Here is a 19,494-nt window from a genome sequence, read left to right as displayed (position 1 = left end):
ATTCCTGGTAACTTGGAAAACTGTGTTACATTCCCAGTAAAGCTACCTGTGTTTCTCTGAGTTGGCTGTTGAATCAGAAACAAACCCTTCATTGCTGAAATAACACCTGGCTTGGAAAACGAAACACCTTGACTCCTTTCACCTAGACTGCCCAAAGCCTCCTTGGACTTTTAAGTAGCCTCATAATCCTTTGACCCTCATAAATTCTCAGCACTCCCACCATTAAGAAGCTGGTTGATTTTGGGTGCCTATCTCACTGAGTCCTAGATGGCCATCAAATGAAGACAAATATAGGAAGTGCTTTAACAGATTTAAACTGAAAGAAGTAATGTCAGAAATAGAAGACTGAAATGTTGGCGAGGATGTGGAGAAAAAGGAACTCTTGTGCACTGTTGGTGGGAGTGCAAACTGGTCCAACCACTATGGAGAGCTGTGTGGAGATTTCTGGACCTACTAAACATAGAGCTTCCATATGATCCAGCAATTCCACTCCTAGGTATTTACCCAAAGGACACAGAAACATCAATTCCAAAGAGCACCTGCACTCCTATGTTTATAGCAGCACTATTTACAATAGCTAAGCTTTGGAAACAACCCAAATGCCCAAAAATAGATGACTGGATCAAGAAGATGTGGTACATATATACCATGGAATATTACTCAGCATTCAAAAAAGATAAACACATGCAATTTGCAGCAACATGGATGGCACTGGAAGGGATCATGCTCAGCGAAATAAGCCAAAAAGAAAAAGAAAAATACCGGATGGTCTCACTCATAGCAGGAATCTAGAAAACTTAAATAAGGGACCAGGAAAATGAATATAAGAAAGTGAAAATCAAAATCAACAAAAAAACTATGAACCAGAGACACTTTTTGGGGGTGGGGGGGCGGGAGGGGAAGGATTGGGGTCAGAATGGGGCGTTTGCAATTGTATGGGGGAATATAAAAATAAAATTTAATATTTAAAAAAAAAAAGAAATAGAAGACTGAAATGTATAAGTTATCCAATTAGAAACAAGAATAATAAGAGATTAAAAAATGAGAAAACTTTACAAGAACTATCAGAATCAATCAGAATTGGAAACATAAGACTAGTTGTTATTACAAAAGGTGAAGAGAGAGAGAAGGGAGCAAGAGACCCTATTTGAAGAAATAATAGCTGAATTTGTTTAAGACCTATAAAAAGACACATCATTGTGAAATTATCAAAAATCAAAGATAAAAAATTATATAGGGCAGGAAAAAAAATCAATTTACATAGGCACCCATTTTATGCTTTCCTTGGATTTCACCTGAGACATTTTCCAGGCAAGAAGAGAGTAAAAGGAAGTATTTCACAATCCTAAAACTACTCTATCTATTCTACAAAATTTTCATTCAAATATGATGATGCAATAGACTTCTCAAACAGAAGCTGGCAGAGTTAGCATTATCAGACCTGTCTACGATAAATATTGAGTGTCCTTCTGCCCCAGCAGCTATCACAGAGCAGCAGCCATGGCACGTTGTTATTCCATGGCTGTGGGTGCCAACAAGGGTCACAAGGCAATCAAGAACATGAGCAAGCCAAGGCATAGCTATAGCTGCAGTTCCCTCACCAAGCACACCATGTTCATGAGGACCATGATCAAGGAGGTGTGTGCAGTTTTACCTCCTATGAGCAATGCATAATGGAGTAGCTCAAGGCCTCCAAGGACAGGTGAGCCTCAAAATCATCAAAACAATAGTGGGGACACACATCCAAGGCAATAAGAAGAGAGAGGAGTTGAGCAATGTCCTGGATGCCATGAGGAAGGTGGCTGCCAAGGAAGACTGAGCCCTATCCCAAATGTATAATAAAACATTTTCAGAAAAAAGAAATGTTGAATAGAGTTCTCCTATAGGAAAACACAAAATGAAGCACAATCCTAGCAAAATGACAACTGGAGTACAAAATCAGAAACATGAATGAGAGCAATGTCAGCAACAACAGAAGTCAGATTCCAACTTAACTCCATATACAAAAATTAGTTCCAAAGAATTAAAGATTTGGATATAGAACTGAAACTATAAAATCCTTGAAAGAAAGCAAAGGGAGACACTGGAGAACATATATGACAAAGATATATTTGAGACCTCAACCAAAGCAAAAATAACAAGCGGGACGACACCAAACTAAAAAGGTTTGTACCACAAAAGAAACCATCATTTTAAAAAAAAAGCAACCTATAGAACTGGGGAAAATATTTGCAAATCACAAATTTTACAAGGGGCTAATTTCCAAAATTTACAAAGTATTAATCAAAAAACAAAATATCAGATAATGCAATCAAAAAATGGGCAAAAGACCACAATAGACACCTCTCTAAAGACAATATTCAGACAGCCTACAGGTAAATATGAAAAAAATTTCAACATCACTTATTCTAAGAGAAATACAAATCAAAACTACAATGAACTATAACATCACCCCTGAGATATTGGCCCATATCAAAAAGAATGGAAAAAATAAAGGTTGTAAGGATATTATGAAAATGAACTATCATCCACTGTTGCTGGGAATGCAAGTTGGTACAACTTTTATGGAGAAGAGTATGTAGATTTTTTTAAAAAATAAAAATGGAAATCCCACATAATCCAGCAATAATACAATTAGGTATTTGCCCTAAAAATATGAAAAAGATTTATTTATACCTAAGTTCATAGCAGCACTGTACAATACTGACAAAACATGGAACCAACATATATGCCCTAACCCAGACAAATGGATAAAGAATCTGATTTTAAAAAATAAATAAAACAACAACTACACAATGGAGGAGTAAGTAGAAATAAAAATATACCATTATAATCAGCAACATTTATGCATTTCATAAACAAAAGCCAAAGAATGATCCCATTTTTCTTGTTATTCAAAAATAGGCCACAGTTCTTGTCCCAATACCATGCAGTTTTGATGATTATGGCTTTGTAGTATAGTTTGAAGTCTGGGAGTGTGATGCCTCCATTCCCTTCTTTTTTTTTCAGAAGAGCTTTGGCTATTTGGGGTTTTTGGTTATTCCATATGAATTTCATCAATAATTGTTCTTTTTCTTTGAAGAATGACATTGAAATTTTTATTGGAATAGCATTGAATCTGTATATTGCTCAAATGCAAATCAAAACTACAATGAGATACCATCTTACACCAGTGAGAATGGCACATATTAAAAAAACTAGCAACAACAAATGTTGGTGAGGGTGTGGAGAAAAAGGAACTTTCCTGCACTGTTGGTGGGAGTGCAAACTGGTCCAACCACTATGGAGAGCTGGGTAGAGATTTCTGGACCTACTAAACATAGAGCTTCCATATGATCCAGCGATTCCACTCCTAGGTATTTACCCAAAGGACACAGAAACATCAATTCCAAAGAGCACCTGCACCCCTATGTTTATAGCAGCACTATTTATAATAGCTAAGCTTTGGAAACAATCCAAATGCCCAAAAACAGATGCCTGGGTCAAGAAGATGTGGTACATATACACCATGGAATATTACTCAGCATTCAAAAAAGATAAACACATGCAATTTGCAGCAACATGGATGGAGCTGGAAGGGATCATGCTCAGCAAAATAAGCCAGAAAGAAAAAGAAAAATACCGGATGGTCTCACTCATAGCAGGAATCTAGAAAACTTAAATAAGGGACCAGGAAAAAAAATAACTATAAGAAAGAAAATATCAAAATCAACAAACAACTATGAACCAGAGATACTCTATGGGGGTTGGGGGGCAAGGAGGGGAGGGATTGCGGTCAAAATAAGGGGGGTTGTAATTGTATGGTGAATATAAAAATAAAATTTAAATTACAAAAAAATAGGCCACAGTAATTCATGGCAATAGAAGTCAGAATGGGATTTTTGAAGGAAATATTGATAGGAAAGAGGTAGGTCAAATTAAATGCTGTATACATTATAGCCATATAATGTTATAAACCAATGTTTGTTTAATATTTACTTTGAAAAAGATAGATCCTCAATGGAGCCTTTGTGAAAGCTCACAATATTCTATAACGTGATCTGACTGTTGGTTATAAGAGTATATACATATGTAAAACTTAACTGAACTATTTAAATACTTTTTGGCCCTTCCATAGAGACAAAGCTTGAATTCTGGCTCTGTCCACTGAGTATAATGGTGCTTTTAGCACTGTAAAGGTACAAGCATGAAAACTGCATTTGATCCTACTCCATCAAGAAACACATTTCCAGCTTTGTTGCAATTTTAAAACCTCTAATTTTGGAAATGTTATACTAACTAAGCAATTAGCTGATATTTCAAAAGATGTCCTAGGATTGGAAGTAAAAAAAAAAAAAAGATAAACATTGACTTATCAATGAGTCAATTTGTGATGCTCTATATTAGAATAAAAATTTCAACATGCACTATTAAGTATCCACAGGCCAATGCTTAGCATTTTTCTTTTCTTCAACATTTCTCTTTAAAGAAACACCATATTATAACAATTCTGTCACATCTTCATCTTACATTTCTGAAGTCATTCACTATTCATATTCCTTGTCCCAAAGTCTCAAGTTAGTGCTTTACTGTTCTTTAAATAGTTCTTCTAAAGTGGCTACTGTTTTAAAAGTTATTTTTTAAATTACTGTTATTGAATTTCAGCTAAATTCACTTAAGCTGAAATCTTCCATTCTAAATAAAATGGATGGTGCTAGTAAGGAAGAGAAAAATTAATTTTCAAGTAATTCTGAAAAGAAACCAATAGAACTACTTTCTTCTACCAACAGAACTAAATGAATGAAAAACTAAATGTAGTCATGTAAAAAAGCTGTAACTCTCAACAGAATCACATATCTAACTTTCACAGTAGGTCAATCTTGGACTGAACTGGCTTGAGCATGAATCATGAACCCACATCCTTAATGTCCATCCACTGCAAGCATGAATTAATTCTATATCAAAAGCAGTCCTAGGTGGGAGAGGGACTTTGTGCATAACATACTAGACACAAATAACAAGAATTAAAATAATATAGACAGTTTAGAAAGACAATGTATGAATAATCAGGAATAAGTAATGAATAAATTACCATAATATTCTACCCTCCCATTCTTGAAACAGGGGGAGAGGGATGAGAACAGAGATGGATCCTTGTTCTCAGCTATCAGGTTACTTCTACCACCTGAAGACAGGAAATTTTGAGATCCACTGATGTCAGATTACATAACTTAAAGTTCATAGCTCATTAAAATGAAAAGAGGCTTTTAGACAAAAAGCAAATGAGTATCTCGGCAATTTTACAAAAACTCTAACTTCATATCAGGTTGATATCCTGGCCAAGAAGTTCCTATATTTAAATATGCAAAAATGACATACAGGTACTGTTCTCAAATTGTATATGGATACACCCTAAGACAATAAGGAGTCCTTCTAATTTATTGCAATAGCTTAGGCATCTTCTTTTTCTCCCTTTTCAATTTTTGAACTAGAAGCAAGTAAAATAGTAACTAAATTAGAGACAGGAAAGAGAATGATTTGAGTTTGTATAATTGTGTAAAATCTTGTTTCCTCAGAAGGATTATAAAGAATCACAGTTAATTGTCCTCATCTGATTCAAAAATAACTTTTTAATTGTAACTAATATTTTGAGACTGATTAATATAAATATCTTTTTGGTAAGAACAGATTTTTTTTTACTCATCTTCTAGAGCAGAAGTTGTATGATTATTACCCAACATCACACTTATGATGAAAATGGCATATGTCTCTTTGTGGTAGAAAGAAATAGACATGCAAACTCAGACTGGATTTGGGTTTAAAAAGATACAAATTGGCATCTTTACATATAATGCCCAAGTGCACTCACCCTTCCAAGGTCTCTTTCCCTTTCTTCTATAATGGGTTTTCCCTTTTCTGGAAGTTCTCTACACCCTTGATATCTTCTTCGAAAGAACTTCTGCCCAGTGGGTAAAATTTCTTTGGCCCTTCTCACCTTTCTCTCCTCTTTTCAGGGGTCATCGGGAAGAAGGTAAGAATCATGACGAGGGTAGGGGGGATGACTGTCACCTGAGGAGGTTGTTAATGCAAAAAAAATTCAATAATTTGTTCGAATTTTTTCTGCTGCTTTTTTCCACTCTGTCCCCCTAGAAAAACCAGCTGACAGTATGGGTTAAAGGATAGCCTGACTGGACAGTATAAAAAGGAATGAATTGATTATCACAGCTATCAACAAACTTTAAAAATACCTTATCAATAAATGGGATCCAGGAAATAGGTGAATTCATGCACTACAGCATTTCTATCCTTACTCACATCTCTTTCACCCACCTGAAAGACTGACTAACATATGCCACAGACCTTAAACTATGAAATATACAGATCGTCACCAGTTGTTATCACAATAATTGTCAGGATCCCATCCCCAAAGTTCCCAGATTATTGGAAAGACCCACTTTGCTTACCAAAATGGGAAGAGGATTGAGCGCAATATTTGAAATTTGCCCCTTGCCTCTGGTTCCTTGTGAAAATACAGAAAAGGAGGACATAATAGTCTGGTTTTAACTCTAATTAGTAATAAGGGTCCTTTTCATTCTAAAATTATCTTAGAGTTTTCCAGAATAAGGAACATCTTTCAAATGTCAAATTAGCATGAATCTTGATAATATGCTAATACCTTCAAGTGGCTTCTGCTAATAAAAAATGAATTTATCTTTTTTTAAGATTTATTTATTTATGCATGCAAAAACTGGGGTACAGGCCAGAAGTGTGGAGGGTAAGAGGATCCACCATAGACAGAGTGGGGAACAGAACAGGCAGACTGACTGAAATACACTGCTGAGGGGAGCAGCGGGCGAGACAGGAGAGGTCTGCTGTACCATGTGGGTAGCTCCCTGGCCAGGGCTCAAACTTGTGCTGCAGTGGCTGCAGATAGTTTCATAGGTTGCGTTTTAACCCCTTGTGCCACAAGGGAGGCCCCAATAAAATTATCTTAAATCAGATAATATTAACAAGTGAGATGGTTTCACATATTTTGGGAAGGAAACTTAAAAGGAAGATAGATCCACACTCAGTAGTTTTCTACTAACTCAAATTTATTAAGTGACTGCAAAGGGTGAATAAATGAAAAGAGCATGGAAAATACATAAACCACTGAAAAGTTATAACCGTTTACATTAAAAAAATACAATATTGGTATAAATAAACATACACAGAATGTAAGATAAGCATATGAGTGGAACAGCAAGACCACAAAGATAAGTAAAACAGTGATGATAATGGGAAATTCAAAGCAGTCATGGGTGGCCCACTGGGCATGGCTCCTCCCTCCTCACTTGTCAGACTGGGCAGTTGCCAGGGTCTTGTGGGACCTATAGCCACTCTGGCACCTCTCTTGGCATGAGTGTGGGGTCTTATTGGCCTGGTGTTTATCCTTTGTATAATTTGATACACAATATTGGCTGTTACACATGAAATGCTAGTTGTATCTCAACATGGAATATAGAGAAGAGTACCTTCAAACCTTAGGGAAAGTTAAGAGCTGTACTTACTCCTCTTAGACATATTAGAAGACAACATGCCCTGCCTAAAATGTTTATGAATAAGTGGGGAACAAATTTAAGTAAGTTTAATTCTATAGTGTGCCTGATTTTAAATAGATACAAGAACATCCAAATGGAAGAAATTCAATAACATAAATGTTAAGATACCGATGGTAAGTAGAGAATATAGGTAACATATTTTCTGAAAAAGAAAACCTATAGAACATGTTACCAGGAACAAAATCAAACATGAGAATAAATGAGTTCAACAAATACCAAGAAATGTTTTGCAATGTGGGGATAAATTTTAGAAAGGAGAATCTCAAGAGAGTTGATAAACAAGAGTACTTACTTATCCCTGACCACTATTTCTGATCCTTGAAGACATTTGTTGAATAACATAACATTTAAGAGGATCCTCACATAGGGCTTAATTCTCTTTAGATACAAAATCTCTCAATATACTGTTTCTTAATTTGAAAATGCAAATTGTCAATTCTAAATCTACTTTTTCTTTTAAATCATCACGGTAACCTCTCAAAGTCCCTCAAATATGACCGGATTAAACAGCTCAGGGGCTCAAACTCCTAATCCTTCAAATCTGTATGCAAAAATTGTGTTTTTCTTCCTAGTTATATACACTAATACAATTTAGCCAAATAGTATGATTTCTTTTTAAACTATTTAGTTTACACTAATATCTATTCTCTTCAGGTTTAATTTTGTCACAAAAACATTCAAAATGAAATGAAATCACCTTGCCATTTGATTTTTTGTGTTTTATAATAATCATATTTTGAAATAAAATCAAGTTTCAGCCAGACTTCGTAGAAAAGAAATAGTCCTAATCTTTTTAAAAGAGGACATTTGTTTTGTCTTTTATTTTGCTGCTTTGTATTGTTTGATTTTTTTTAAGACAATGTAGATGCAAAAAATGAGAATATTTATTTTGGGATATAACAGTTCTCTCTGTCTCTATTTGCTCTTTATGGCATTACTTTATTGTTAAAATTTTTACTTACTTAGAAAAAAAAAAAAACAAAAAACAAAAGCCAAGCCTGTCCCCCAGTGTGCCTGGGAATACTGCAATGTAACTTTCAAGAGTCCTGTACTGATCAAAGCCATTAAAGAAGGTTGCTATTTTAAATACACACAGCTTCAAAAGTATCTCAAGTTTTATAGTCTAGTGATGCTTGAAGAACATACAAGTTTCATTCATTGTTTTGGCACTAGGAAAAAAGAAGAAATTCCACCCTAATTATGAAGAGCTTTACTTATAACAGTAACTGATGAAAGTACACAAATCTTAGTGAAAGAGGCCACAAGTAAAACACCAACAAATTATACAGAAAATCACTTTTTGAAAAAAAGGTACTTCATTCTATATTTAGGCTAAGAACTATGAATGACCTGCACACCTGTACATTTTGTGAAAACATGTGTGTGTGTGTGTATGTGTGTGTGTGTGGAGAGAGAGAGAGAGAGAGAGAGAGAGAGAGAGAGAGAGAGAGATCAAGCATTCCTTGTTTACTTATTTATTTACTAGTGAGGCAACACTGGTTTACAATGCTGTATGTAACATTAGAATCAATGATACATAAGGATTACCATATGATTCAATTAAGAAAAAACCTTGCCTACATTCCTGCTAACATTTATCTCAAAGCACAGTGATTTTTATGGATACACAGATAAAAACAGTTTAAATACTCTTATACAGATTTAGCTGACTCATCTCTCTCTCAAACTACTCATTTTTTTTCCATATAAGCAAAAATTATACTGGAGTTTCTTAAAATGTTTTCTAAAACTTGATCTTTTAGGTCACCTTCTTACCCTTAAATTTAGTCAATTATGAAAAGATATACAGGCCTCCCCTGGTGGCGCAGCGGTTGAGCTCAGCAGCCCCTGCAGCCGGGGCAGCCTCTGCAACCCCGATTCGTTCCCCGGCCACCAGCAAGGGTCCCCCCCCCAAAAAAAAAAAAAAGATAGCATAGGCATTTCATTTCTTTTTTAAAATCCTGGAACAACCTCATATGAAACAATTCAATGAAATCACCAAACTTATCATTCTTTTTTTTAATTTTGAGGCTAAGTGTATACAGATAGTATAACGGTAAAATAAGTAGTTGTAAATTAGGTCCAGCATCTTCTGTCAACATGAAAATAACAGGTATTTTTTTCATTCACTACATGTGTAATGGCAATTCCCAAAAGACCAATGAATATCATATAAAAATAAAAAAACTATATATGAAAGGGGGCAAGAGAAAGAGAGCTAGAAAGTGCTGAAGAGTGTCAGCTTCAATTTTAATTTATGCACTTAAATTTAAGTTCAATTATGCAAATCTCCTGTGCAAATTTCTGTTCAACATGTAAATTAAAAACACAAAGGTCCTAGAGCATTTGGGCTTAACAGACATCTATAGAACACTAAACCCAAAAAAAACGGAGTACACATTTTTCTCAAGTGCACACGGATCATTCTCCAGGATCGATCACATACTGGGGCACAAGACAAACATCAACAGATACACCAAGATTGAAATCATACCAACCATCTTTTCTGACCATGAAGGCATCAAACTAGAAATAAACCATAAAAGGAAGGCAAGGAACTTTCCTACCTCATGGAGATTAAAAACCACACTACTGGAAGACCACTGGACTAATGAGGAGATCAAAGAAGAAATTAAAAAATTCTTTGAATTGAATGACAAGGAGGACACCAATATCCTAAACATATGGAACGCAGCAAAAGCAGTAATAAGAGGAAAATATATAACAATAGAAGCTCGCATCAAGAAACAAGAAAGAACTCAAAGAAACAACCTAATCTCAAAGCTCAAAGATCTAGAAAAAGAATAAAAAAAAAAACCCAAAAACCAGTAGAAGAAAAGAAATAATAAAAACCAAAGCAGAAATAAATGAAATTGAAACTAAAAAAACAATCCAAAAGATCAATGAAACCAAGAGCTGGTTCTTTGAAAAAATCAATAAAATAGACAAACCCCTAGCCAGGCTCACAAAGGAAAAAAGGGAGAAAGCACAAATAAACAGGATCACAAATGAAAGAGGGGAAATCACAACGGACACAGCAGAAATCAAAAGAATAATCAGTAACTACTATGAACAGTTATATGGAAACAAGTTCAACAATCTAGAGGAGATGGACAAATTCCTACAACTCTACAATCACCCAAAGCTAGATAAAGAAGAAATAGAACACCTAAACAGACCAATTACAAGCAGCAAAATTGAAATGGTAATCAAAAACCTCCCCAAAAACAAAAGCCCAGGACCTGATGGATTTACAAATGAATTCTACCAAAGATTCAGAGACGAATTAGTGCCTATCCTTCACAAACTCTTCCAAAAAATTGAGAAGGAAGGGACAATACCAAACATGTTCTATGAAGCCAACATTACACTAATACCAAAACCGAACAAGGACAACACAAAAAAGGAAAACTACAGGCCAATCTCCCTAATGAACACTGATGCAAAAATCCTCAATAAAATTTTAGCTATCAGAATCCAACAATGTATCCATAAGATAATTCACCACGACCAAGTAGGATTCATTCCAGGGACACAAGGATGGTTTAACATCCGAAAATCAATCAACGTTATCCAACACATCAACAAAAAGAAATATAAAAACCATATGATAACATCAGTAGATGCTGAGAAAGCTTTCGACAAAGTGCAACACCCATTCATGATAAAAGCCCTTGAAATTCTTGGGATACAAGGAACATACCTCAACATCATAAAGGCCATCTATGACAAGCCAACAGCCAGTATCATTGTCAATGGTGAAAAGCTGAAAGCAATTCCATTAAGATCTGGAACAAGACAAGGATGTCCACTCTCACCACTGCTTTTCAATATAATACTGGAAGTCCTAGCCAGGGCAATAAGACAAGAGAAAGACATCCAAGGAATCCAAATAGGAAAAGAAGAAGTCAAACTATCACTATTTGCAGATGATATGATAATATATGTAGAGAACCCCAAAAACTCCACAGAAAAACTAATTCAACTAATCAATCAGTTCAGTAAAGTGGCAGGATACAAAATCAACATGCAAAAGTCAGTAGCCTTCCTATACACAAACAATAAATCTGAAGAAGAAGAAATCAAAAAAACCATCCCTTTTTTTATTGAAACAAAAAAAATCAAATATTTGGGAATAAATCTAACAAAAGAGGTAAAGGACCTATACAAAGAAAACTATAAAACACTGTTAAAAGAAATAGAAGAAGACACAAAGAAATGGAAAGACATCCCCTGCTCATGGATTGGAAGAATAAACATTATTAAAATGGCCATCCTCCCAAAAGCAATATACAGATTCAATGCTATTCCAATCAAAATTTCAATGTCATTCTTCAAAGAAATAGAACAATTATTGATGAAATTCATATGGAATCACAAAAAACCCCGAATAGCCAAAGCTCTCCTGAAAAAAAAAAGAAGGGAATGGAGGCATCACACGCCCAGACTTCAAACTATACTACAAAGCCATAATCATCAAAACTGCATGGTATTGGAACAAGAACAGACATACAGACCAGTGGAATCAAATAGAAAATCCAGAAATAAATCCACATATTTATGGTCAACTAATCTTTGACAAAGGAGCAAAGTCTATGCATTGGAGCAAAGAAAGTTTGTTCAATAAATGGTGCTGGGAAAACTGGGTCGCTACATGCAAAAGAATGAAGTTTGACCACTACCTCACACCATACACGAAAATCAACTCAAAATGGATTAAAGAACTAGACATAAGACCTGAAACCATAAAATATATAGAAGGAAATATAGGCGAAACACTATGTGATTTGCACATCAAAGACATCTTTACAGACACATCACCCAAAGCAGTGATAGTGAAGGCAAAGATAAACAGCTGAGACTACATCAAATTAAAGAGCTTCTGCACAGCAAAAGAGACAATAACAAAAACAAAGAGAAACCCCACCAATTGGGAGAACATTTTTGCACCCAACACTAATGATAAAGGACTGATCACAAAAATCTGCAAAGAGCTGATGAGACTTAACAACAACAAAGAAAATAATCCAGTCAAAAAATGGGCAGAAGAGCTAAAAAGAAACTTCTCTGAAGAGGAAATGCAAATGGCCAACAGGCATATGAAAAAATGTTCAACATCACTTGTCATCAGGGAAATGCAAATCAAAACTACCATGAGATACCATCTTACACCAGTGAGAATGGCACATATTAAAAAAACTACCAACAACAAATGTTGGCGAGGGTGTGGAGAAAAAGGAACTCTTCTGCACTGTTGGTGGGAGTGCAAACTGGTCCAACCACTATGGAGAGCTGTGTGGAGATTTCTGGACCTACTAAACATAGAGCTTCCATATGATCCAGCAATTCCACTCCTAGGTATTTACCCAAAGGACACAGAAACATGAATTCCAAAGAGCACCTGCACCTCTATGTTTATAGCAGCACTGTTTACAATAGCTAAGCTTTGGAAACAACCCAAATGCCCAAAAATAGATGACTGGATCAAGAAGATGTGGTACATATACACCATGGAATATTACTCAGCATTCAAAAAAGATAAGCACATGCAATTTGCAGCAACATGGATGGCGCTGGAAGGGATCATGCTCAGCGAAATAAGCCAAAAAGAAAAAGAAAAATACCGGATGGTCTCACTCATAGCAGGAATCTAGAAAACTTAAATAAGGGACCAAGAAAATGAATAACTATAAGAAAGTGAAAATCAGAATCAACAAAAAACTATGAAAAAGAGACACTTTTGGGGGGGTGGGCGGCGGGAGGGGAGGGATTGGGATCAGAAAGGGGGGGTTGCAATTGTATGGGGAATATAAAAATAAAATTTATTATTTAAAAAAAAAACACAGAGGTCCTTAAATTTTCTTTCAATCCTCCTATTTCATGAGAACTTGAATAAATCTTCAAAACTTTCTTAGAAAAAGGCAGTAAACCAGTTAAAGATAGTCCTAGTCAGACTTTCTATTTCTTCTTGAGTCAGTTTTTCTAAGAATTTATACTTTCATCTGTATTACCCAGTGTGTTGCTTTACAATTGTTCGTAGTGCTTCCTTATATACGTCTCTATTTCTCTAGGTCAGGAATGATGTCCCTTCTTTTATTCCTGATTCATGTAATTTGAATCTTTCTCTAGATTTGTCAATTCTCTCAATCCTCTCAAGGAACCACTCTTTGATGTATTCATTTTTTCTACTGTTTTCCTTTCCCTGATTCATTGATTTCCAACTTGGTGTTTATTATTTCCTTTTCTGTATATGATGTGGATTTAGTTTGCTCTTCTTTTTTTTTAGTTCTATAAGATGGCAATTTAGATTACAGATTTTGGGGTTTTCTTCTTTTTTAATGTAGTTATTATAGCAGTAAAATTCTCTAAGCACTGTTTTAGTTGTATACAATATGTTTTAATATGTTGTGATTCCATTTATACTAATTTCAGCTATTTTCTCATTTTTATTGTGATTTTTTTCACTAAATACTGAAATGCATTCCATATGTTTTCACTTATATGTATAATCTAGAGAAACAAAAAAAAAAGGAACACAAAGACAAATTGTAAGACAGAACTTTGAAAGCAGACCATTGATCTGAGACAATTTGTTTGATGAAACATTTATTATTTGAGAACATGTTGTTTTATGTATGCATATTGGCAAATTCCCCAACTGTCATAATTAATTATTTCTAATCTAATGACATTGTGATGAAAAATCATAAAAAGTCTATTTCATCTGACATTAGTATAACTATTCCAGCTTTTTGATGATTGTATAAGGTTTTTTTTATCTTTTTACTTTCAGCCTCTTTATATCTTTGAATCTAAAGTGTGTCTCTTTTAAATAAAATATACACTTGGATTTTTAAAATGCAATCTGACAATATCTGCCTTCTGAATGGATTATATTCTCTATTCACATTTAATGTTATTATCTGTATTATGAATTTAAATCTGCTTTGTTTGTTTTCTATACAAGTCTCTTTTGGTCCCCTATTCTTTCTCTTTCACCTTCTTTTGTATTAAATGTATACTGGTTACATTTAACTTAATGTAAATTTAATTCCTTTAATGAATTTATTTTATATTTGGGTTCTCTTATAATAAATATTGTCCATTATCATAGTCTACTTTGGTTTTATATTAAATCCCAGAAATATAGAAATTTCACACCCCTATGTCTCCATTCACTGCCCATTTTTTGTGTTTTTGAGATTTATATACAGTATGGACTTTTGTCATTGTTAGTTAATATAATCTTAGGACTTTTAAAGCAGTTGAGAGACGAAAGAAGAGAAATAGTTTATTATATTAAAATTTTAATTTGTCATTTACTGTACTCTTCATTTCTTCCTATAGATTCGAATTACCATCTGATATCAGTTCTTTCCAAAAAGGCAACTTTATGCCAGTCTCTTTAGTGCTATTATTCTCAATTATATTATATTTTATATGGCATATACTCAACAATATACATATTATTTTGTGCAGTTGTTTTTAAAATTAATCACAAGACTAAAGGAGAATATGCAATTATATTATCTTTTGTGTAATAAAAAATTATGTTCACCAATACTCTTCTTTTGTGTTTGTGATTTCAAATTACTATCTGATGTCACTTCCTTTCATCTAAAGAACGTTTTTTTCCACTACTAGCTTTTTATTTTTTTAAACATCCTTGTTTATTTTTTTACAATACAGGTTTTCTCGCCTGAGGGGTGGTTACCACAGTTTCCCCACAACTAAAGTGCCCAAAGTCCTCCACTACTCTCTACCATGCTCTTCTCTCTTGCAGTTCTCCAGTCTCCCCCTCCCTCTTCTCTTATTCCTCCTGCCCTCATAAGTGGCTCAGATCTATTGTCTGCTTTCAAGGTATGCTGTCATTGTCTGATCCATTGTTGGTTTCTCTAGCTTACACATATAAGTGAAAACATCCAGAACATTCTTTAGTATTCCATGAAAAATAGGTCTCCTAGCAACCAAAGTGTCTCATTTCTTGTTATCTGAAAATGTCTTTATATCACCTTTATTTATAAAAAAGTTTTGCTGGCATAAGATTCTTGTTTCATTGATTTCACTTTCAGCACTTTGAATATGGATTCCTATTGCCTTCTGCCTTCCATTAATAAGGAAGCCTTCTGATAAGGCTTATGTGATTATTGTTTCTTTGCATATGATAAACTGTTTTTCTCTTAACTGCTTTTCAGATTTTTTTTCTTTATGTTTGGCTTCCATATTTTGACTAAGATGTATCAGGATATCGATTTTTTTATTTTGCCTAATTGAAGTTCACTGAATTTGAAAGTGTATATTTTCATCAAATTGGGGAGTTTTCAGCCATTACAGCTTCAATTTTTTTTTTTTTATCACGTTTCTCTCCTCTCCTTCTGGTACTCAATTTCAGGAACACTGGTTATTTGATATCCCCTATTTTTTTGAATCTGTGATCTTTTTACTCTTTTTTTTCTCCAATGTTCAGATTACAGTTTCTACTATCTTCAAGTCTGCTGATTGTTATTTCTGCTGAGACAAATCAATTATTAAACCAACCAGTGATTTTTTTTTTAATTTGGCTTTCAACTATGTGTTTTTTTTATAATTTCCTTCTCTTCATTTGATATTTTCAAATTGATGACACACTGTCATCATACCTTCCTTTATTTCTTAGAGTTTCCGTTAGTTTTCTGGTGATATTCAGAGAGTGGTGCTTTGGAGTCTATGTCTGCTGAGTATAGAATATTGGATAATTTTTGAATTGTCTGTTTGCTTTTATGTAAGTCACATTTTTTTATATGTTGTACAATTATTGTTGTTGAAAACTAGACATTTAAGATAACATATTGTAGCCACGCTGGATACTAATCTCCCATTCCCTGCCCCAGTGCTAGTTATATTGCTGATGTGCTTCATTTTTTTTTTCAGATTGAGACAAACTAGTTCAGCAAAATTAATTTCTGACCTAATTAATTTCTAATTATTACACTAATAAATGTACACTATATATTTTCTTTCCCCATCATTTTACCTTTTAGCCTAGCTAGCTAGGAATCATCCCTCTGGGTGGGCATATTAGATTTAACCCATAAAATATTATGCTTAAGTATCCCTAACCACTTAGAATTTTATCACTAAGCATTTCATGTATAGGGTAAGAGGTTGCTACCATAGTTCAGGACCTTTACAGAATTGTTCCCTACATTCATCCAGGAACAAATAACTTGGATATTATCTCTCTAATTATTCCTCAGAATATACAGCTTTGGGAATGCATGCAACTTACAGGTTACCAAAAATAGAACTTCTGCAACAGGGGGACTGGGAAATAAATTAAATGTCAACATCCTCCCTTTCCTCAGATAAAACCACAGACAGAGTTGCAGGGAGAGAGACCCCATCTCTTTGACTGCACATGCCTGAGGCAGAGCTTCCACAACAAAGATATGGGGTGGCTGGTAATGGAATGGGTCTCAGCTCAAATGCCACAGTCTCTCCTTATTATTGCTGAGTTCTAGTAGATTTTATTCAAAGATTATTTCTCCATTTCCTGTATGCCTTTAGGACAAATTCCAAAGACTTTAAACAAGTATTTTTGTTATGATTTTTACCAATTAAATTGTGCTTAGCTGGAAAGAGAACCCACCAAAATTCTTCCTCTGTCTACATATAAGGCCCACCTCCAAACAATTTACTAAAGAAATATTTCAGACACAGTTTCTACTTAAAATTAAGTAAATTTTGGGCCTCCCCGGTGGCACAGTGGTTGAGCACTGGGTTGCAAAGTTGCCCGCAGCCTCTGCAGCACAGGTTCAATCCCCGGCCACCAGCAAGGGTCCCACATGGTGCACAGACCTCTCCTGCCGCCCGCTGCTCCCCTCAGCAGTGTACTTCGTCAGTCTGCCTGCTCTGCTCTCTGCTCTGACTCTGGTGAATTCTCTCACCCTCCCACGCTTCTGCCTATACCCAGTGCTTGTATGAATAAATAAATAAATCTTTAAAAAAAAATTAAGTAAATTTTAAAGTTCATATATTAACACCTAAAATATAGTAAAAATATTAGAAATATTCATGATTAATGTGGTTTCAAAATGAAATATAAATATATAATTCAGTCTAAAATTTTAAAGTTTTATATTATAAAGCCATAATAATTAAAACAGCCTGGTACTAAACAAAACACACAGGCCAATGAAATAGAATTAAGCCCCAGAAATAAACCCACTCATATATGGACAATTAATCTATAAAAAAGGAGTCAAAAACATACATGGGAGTAAGGATAGCCTCTTCAATTAATGGCATTGGGAAAACTGGACTGCTGCATACAAAAGAATGAAACTAAACCATTATCTCACATCATACACCAAAATCAACACAAAATGGATCAAATACTTGCCTGTAAAACCTGAAACCATAAAATATCAATACATAGAAGAAAACATAGATGAAACATTTTATGGTATGATTTTTAGTGATACTATCAAGGATTCATCCCAGCCAGCAAGGAAAACAAAAGAGAACATAAACAACTGGGACTACATCAGTACAGTACTGTACATTCCGTACAGTGAACAGAAACCATAACTAAAATGAAAAGACACCCTATTGAATGGGAGAAAATATTTGCATACTAAATTGTGACAAGGGCCAATATCAAATATAGGCAAATAAACAATAAAACTGTACAAAAACAAAATGAATATCCAAACTAAAAAGAGAGGAAAAAACTAAACAGACATTTCTCCAAAGAAGTCATTCAAACAACCAATATGCACATGAAAAATGTTCATAATCACTTACTATTAGAGAAATGAAAACCAAGACCACAATGAAATAACATATCACACCTATAAGAATGGTCCATAATGAAAAGACCAGAAACAACAAATGCTTGTCAGAACGTGGAGCAAATGGAACCCTCCTACATAGCTAGTGGGAATGGAAACTGGCCCAACCCTTTTAAGGAAAGCAATATGGAGGTGTCTCAAAAACTTAAAAATGTATCAGCCATCTACCCAGTAATTCCATTCTTAGGCATCTATCCAAAAAATTCAGAAACAGTAATTTGAAAGGTAAATGTACTTGTACTTCCATTTTTATTGCAGCACTATATACTATATCTCAGTTATGGATACAGTGTAAGTACCCCAGCACATATGAGTTTATCAAGAAGATGCAGTATATATAAAGAATGGAATATTACTCAGTGATACAAAGATATAAACTCAGGACTCCTTGGTGGTGCAGGGGTTAAAAACAGTGCTATCAAGCTATAGTCAGCCACTGCAGCATGAGTTTGTTCTCCAGCCAGCCAGGGAGCAACCAATATGGCGCAGCAGACCTCTGCTGCCTTGCCTGCTGTTCCCCTCAGCAGTGTATTTCAATAGATTTTCCTGTTCTGCTCTCCACTCTCTCTGGTGAATCCTCTCACGCCCCTTGCACCTCTGGTCTACACCCCATTTCTTGTATGCATAAATAAATAAATCTTTTTTAAAAAGATATAAACTCATGCCATTTGTAACAACATTGATAGAGATTGAAGGGATAATGATAAATTGAACAAGTCAGAAGGAGAAAGACAAATGAGAAAGATAAAATGAGTCAGAGGAGAAAAATAAGTGAAAAGGAGAATGATAAATTTGTGGTGTCACTAATATGTGGAATATAAAATAAACTAAGAGTCAAATAAAGACTAGTTTAAAAACTAACACTTGATAGCTGACTACAGAATTGAAGCTCCATGGGAGTGGAGGGGTGTGAAAAGGGTAAGAACAAATAGGGAGGACGCACAATGGTCTATGTTGTTGAAGCAAGGTGAGTTGGCAGTGGGTATACTACAGTAGTAATACCATAGTATTGGGAGTATTCCAATAGAAACTCAACTGAAAATAAATGAATAAAAAAAAATTTGATACTAAAGAGAATGAAA

General features: G+C 34.6%; 1 protein-coding gene and 1 pseudogene across 2 annotated transcripts in view; one reads left to right on the top strand and one right to left on the bottom strand.

Annotated features, from left to right (window-relative positions):
• The window catches only part of FMN2 (formin 2), a 308,497-nt gene that overhangs the window by 164,504 nt on the left and 124,499 nt on the right, over window positions 1–19,494 (bottom strand). The gene's annotated exons all lie outside the window — the stretch shown is intronic.
• On the top strand, window positions 1,501–1,819 carry LOC119244505 (60S ribosomal protein L36-like; annotated as a pseudogene).

This window comes from Talpa occidentalis, unplaced genomic scaffold (assembly GCF_014898055.3).
Source record: "Talpa occidentalis isolate TD23 unplaced genomic scaffold, MPIMG_talOcc4v2.1 talOcc4.14, whole genome shotgun sequence".
Classification (NCBI taxonomy): domain Eukaryota; kingdom Metazoa; phylum Chordata; class Mammalia; order Eulipotyphla; family Talpidae; genus Talpa; species Talpa occidentalis.
This window is presented reverse-complemented; position numbering and strand designations above follow the sequence as displayed.